At 35.5% G+C, this 5,664-nt stretch overlaps 1 pseudogene; it reads right to left on the reverse strand.

Annotated features, from left to right (window-relative positions):
- Positions 1-311: 311 nt before the first annotated feature.
- LOC112479853 lies at positions 312-430 on the reverse strand (annotated as a pseudogene).
- Positions 431-5,664: the final 5,234 nt, after the last annotated feature.

Here is a 5,664-nt window from a genome sequence, read left to right on the forward strand (position 1 = left end):
TTCTTCGTTTCCTATTTGAATGCCTTTTATATCTTCCTCTTGTCTGATAGCACTCGCTAGGACTTCCAATGTTATATTGAATAACAGTGGCGATAGTGGACAGCCTTGCCTGATTCCTGATCTTAGAAGCAAGGGTTTTAGTTTTTCACCATTAAATATAATGTTGGCTGATGGTTTGTCATAGATAGCCTTTATTATGTTAAGGTACTTCTATCTTTTTTTTTTTTTTTTTAGGTGAGGCAACCTTGGTTGACCTTACAGATTGCAACGACCTTGTCAATTTATAATCCTTTATTTTATTATTTTTTTTATGCCTACAGCACCTGGTCTTCTTAAATGGTCTCTCATCCAAATACTAACCAGGCCCTACCCTGCTTTGCTTCTGAGATCAGACAGGATCAGGCTCGTTCAGGGTGGCATGGATATAGACCATGGACCGGCTCCATTGAAGCACAAATCCAGGACCTTCTGCGTGTAAAGCAGACATGCTAACCACTACACTATGGAACTACATTCTATAATGCCCTGTTCTTAGTAACGTTTGGACTCTGCTTCTATTTGCCTGATAGTCACTTTATGCCTAATTATGTTTATTTGTTTGTTTATTTGTTTGTTTGTTAGTCATTTTGTTTTAGGTGAACTGACTCCTTTCAGTATTTCCTGTAGTGCAGGCCTCATAGTGGAGAATTCCCTTGATTTTTGTATGTCTGAAAAAGTCTTAATTTCTCCTTCATATCTAAAGGAGAGCTTAGCTGGATACATTATTCTAGGCTGGTAGTTCTTTTCACTTAATAGTTTAAATATTTGATTTCATTCCTTTCTGGGTTGTAAGGTATGTGCTGAGAAGTCCGAGGATAATCTAATAGGTTTACCTTTATAAATTACCGTTTTTTTCTCCCTGGCTGCCTTGAGAATTCTGTCTTTGTCGTTGATTTTTGGTAATTTTGATACAATGTGTCTTGGAGAAGGCCTTTTTTGATTGAGATAATTGAGTGTTCTGTTGACTTCTTGAATTCCAAGCTCCAGCTCATTCCTTAGATTTGGGAAATTCTAGTCAACTATTTGTCTGAAAATGCTTTCTGATCCCTGTTCCTTTTCCTTGCCTTCAATAATGCCCATTATTCTTATGTTTCCTCTCCTGATGGTGTCAGCTAGTTCTCGAATTTCTCAATTATTACTTTTCATTCTTTGGTTTCTCTCTTCTTCCTTCTGATTTATTTTTATATTTCTGTCTTCAATCACTGATCCTTTCCTCCATTTGGTTGACTCTATTTTCCAAGCTTGCTATTTCATTTTTCAACTCTTGCAGTGGGCTTTTCATCTCCCGAAGTTCTTTTTGAGGGTTTCAATCTCTTTGCTCTGCTCATCTATTTGTTTTTTTTCCAATTCCTGAAATTGTTGATTTGAGTTGTTTTGGATCTCATTGAGTTTTTTTAGAAGTACCATCCTGAATTTTCTGTCATTTAAATTACATATTTCTATGTCTATAAGCTTATTTTCTAGAGATTTATCTCTTTCTTTCTGAGATGCCTTGTCACCTTGGTTGTTCATGGTGTTTAATGGACTATTTCTTTGCCTGGGCATTAATGGAAGCATATTCTGCTGTTTTTCCAGAAAGAAAATTTATTATATAAAGATCTCTCTTTAGCCTGTTGCAAAAAAGGCGCTTTTCTTTTGGTTTCCAGTAGGTGGTGTCTAAGCTTCTTGGATCCCTGCTTTATATAAAGTCTTAATATCACTTTTTAAATTTCCTTGTAGATGTTTAATCATGGTTGCTACCCTCAGTTTCAGTCCCTGTCAGTGTCAGTGACAGTCTCAGCAGAGTTTGCTCAGATTCCCCTGGAGCTCAGCGGTAATGGGTCTCAGAGCGTATGGGGTGAGGGACCCTCTGGGTTGGCGACTAGGGGCTGCAGGTCAGCCTCTGTTTTGCAACTAGAGCAGTAAAAATCAACTATTGTTCCTCTGCGGTCCAGTCCAGCTTCTCTGCTTTATGCCCTGATGACTGGGCCCTGCTGCCAGCTGGCCACATGGAGCTCACAGCTTTCCCAGGCAGGGCTGTTCGGGAACTCTCCTTAGGAACTTGCTGTTCCCCTCCCCCTCTGCCTGCAGGGAGCTCCAGAGGCTGCCAGAGGCAACTTCTTTATTTCTTCCAGTCTATCGCCGGGCACCTGGGGTTCTGACCTGTGGTAGCTCTTATGCACGGATCCCACGCTCAGACATGCTGGTGTGCAGTTTGGGCATTTTTTGTTGAGTTTTAGATGTTCAGCTTATTTTTGTGTCAAGGGGAGAGATCTGGGGACATCTCTCACTTCACCATGTTTCCAAAGATGTGTAAAAATATCACACTTTAGATCCTAGATAAATTAGTTTGTAATAAGCTCATTTTCCTTCATTCTTCCTCTGTTTTTCTTTCTCTTCATTACCTAAAATCTCAGAGTGTCATGTATGAAAAATATGTTAGAGCTAGAAAACTTCTCCTACCTAATTTACAACAAATGTTAAAGTTAGCTCCTCAGGCAGAAGGATACCAGAGAGAAAAATGGAATCTATATAAATACATAAACAGTACTGAAAATCCAATAAAGTTAAAATAAGTCATTCATTTTTATTTTCTCTTATTTTTAACTGCTCTAGAAGTGAAGTGACAGTCTAAAGCAAAATTAGTATTGACATATAATGTTATGGCTGATGTAAAAGCAAAATATATGAAAAAATAAAGCAATGGATAGGAGGAAGAAATTGAGACTATAGTGTCATAAGGTTTCTTTATTACAATGGAAATGGAAAATGTTACTTGAAAGACATTGATTAATTAAAATATATATTGAAAACCCTAGGGCATAATTCCTCAAAATTGGAAACAACCTACATGTCTTTCAACAAACGAATAGATAAATTCTGGCACATACTTAGGATGGAGTACTATCAGCAAAGAAAAGGAATTAACTATTGATTCACTCAATGACATAAGTGAATTTTAAATGTCATTTCTAATTGGAAGAAGCCAGACCTGAAAACCTACATATTAATCATTTAATTTACAGTACATTCTGGTAAAGGCAAAATTACAGGGAAGAAAAACAAATGCATGGTTCTCAGTCATAGGAGGTAGGACATGGAAATAACTACAAATGAACTAGATGAGGAAATGAGTCTATGGGACTGTTATGTTTCATATCTATGTTGGAAGATACATGATCCTATCCATTTATCAAAACCCATGGAATGGTACACTATACCTAATAAATTTAACTGTATGCAAATTTATAAAATGCTAACCAAGTTCGAGGGGGATGGAAGCTAAAATAAACAATATGTAAATGATAGCAAACAATCTAACTGACTAACAATATGGAAATTAATACTATAACCAACTGAATAAGATGAATAAGAAAATAATTTATTTTGGAAAACAGTATTTTATCTGGAGGTTAATAAGCTTAATACACAATGAACTATACATAAATGCCATACTCTAATTATTGAATGTGTTTCTTACAGAAATATCAGTTAGAAATTCTGAAATTAATTTAAGTGTATACTAAGGTTGAACATATAAATAAATAAGGTTGAACATATAAATAAATATGTTGTAGATAACAATAGGTAGTTTCTTGCTGTTGGAGATAGAAATCATAAATAAGGAAAGGAGGAAGCAAGAATAAACCCTCTGTTGTTGGATTAGAATTGGAGACATCAGTATGGACTCATGGTTTTTAAATATTGATGTAAATAGTGTACTGATATGCCATTACTATTGTAACAAATAAAAACAAACTTAGTGGTTTAAATTAACAGAGATTTATTATTTTACAGTTCTGGAAGTCATGAGTCCAAAAAAGGATGCACTGAACTAAAATCACGGTGTTGGCAGGGTTGTATTCCCTGTGGAAGGAAATCACTTTCAATGCCTTTTCCATTTTCTAGAGGTTGTCCACATTTCTAGACTTGTGGCTTCCTTTCCCCATCTTCAAAGCCAGAAGCGTAGCATCCTCAAATTTCTCTCTGATTCTGATCTTCCTTGACTCCCTCTTTCACTTCTGAGAACTCTTATGATTACGTTGGGCCCACCCAGATAACCTCTCTGTCTCAAGATCCTTAATTTAATTACATCTGCAAAGTTCTTTTTGCCATATAACGTAACATATTCATAGTTTCTGGATATTACGACATGGAAGTCTTTAAGGAGCAATTGTTCTGCCTACTACACATAGGTCAGAAATATATCTAGACATATGTCTATGCATAGGTCAATATACATACCCTTATTGCCAAGCTTTGACAGCTGAGATCCTTGAAGCAATAACACTCTAATAGTAATAAATACAACTTCAGCCCAGATCTTGGTTTCTAAATGCCATTTTTCACTAAAATATGGCTCTGAAAATATAACCTAAGCTGATGCCAGAAAGTAATAAAATTACCCCCAAAAAAACAAAACCAAAAAAAAAAAAAAAACCAGGAGCATGCTGAAAGAGTGCAGAGTCTATATGAAAGAACTCTCAATAGTCAAAGTTGGAACAACTTGAGCAACAAAATAAATACAGATAGTATTGGCTTATGACCCATAGAATAAGATATATACCTATGTAGCTATACTAAATAGAGTTGACAGATAAAATACAAGACACACAATTAATTTTTAATTTAAGATAAACGTTGAATAATTTTTATATAAGCATGTTTCAGATATTCATAGAACATACTTACACTACAAAATTATCCATTGCTTAGCCGAAATTAAAATTCAATTGGGTGTCCTGACTTTCTTTGTAAAATATGACCCACAATACTAATTGATAGATAGAGCTTTTTCTTACAAAAGGATTCTATTTAATGAGTGTAGAAAGAATGAATGAAATAGAAAATCAGCATTAGAACACTATAGTAATATTTGTCTCAGGCAAGATCAACTGATGGCTGGTAAAATTAGTGTGTGAAAATTTGTGGAGAAACAAGATACATCCATGTGCCACATAACAACATTTCAGTCAGTAACAGACTTTATATATGACAGTGGTCCCATAAGATTATACTGGCGTTGAAAAATTCCAATACCTAGTGACATTGTAGCCATGATAATGTCATAGTGCAAGGCATTACTTCTATTTGTGATACTACTAGTGTAAACAAACCAACTCTGCTGCCAGTTGTATGAAAGTATAGCACATATAAATATAGTAGTAGGTGATACCAGCTGGGTTTGTGTACATTGATTCTGTGATGTTTGCACAAAGAAAGAATCACCCAATGACATATTTTTCAGACTGTAATCCTGTCATTAAGCAGCACATAACTGTAGTTACATAGTCTCAAAGTAACTCTCAAGATATTTGTTAATTACAAATGAAAAAATGATAACCATACTATAAGCTGACATCTGTTCCCCCTTAAAATATGCCCAAGTCCTCACCTCAGGTATCTTTGAATATTGCCTTATTTCAAAAGAGGGCTTTACAGACTGAATTAAATGTCTTGAGATGAGATCATCTTGGTTTTAGGGTGGACCCTAAATTAAATTACTGGTATCCTTAAAATGAAGCAGAAATAAAGGCATACACAGAGGAAGGCCATATGAAGAGAGATATGGAGGCAGGAGTGATGCATCTACAAGCCAAGGAACACCAAGGATTGATGACTATTACCAGAAGATAGAAAAGGCAT

This window comes from Pteropus alecto, unplaced genomic scaffold (assembly GCF_000325575.1).
Source record: "Pteropus alecto unplaced genomic scaffold, ASM32557v1 scaffold21, whole genome shotgun sequence".
Taxonomy (NCBI): domain Eukaryota; kingdom Metazoa; phylum Chordata; class Mammalia; order Chiroptera; family Pteropodidae; genus Pteropus; species Pteropus alecto.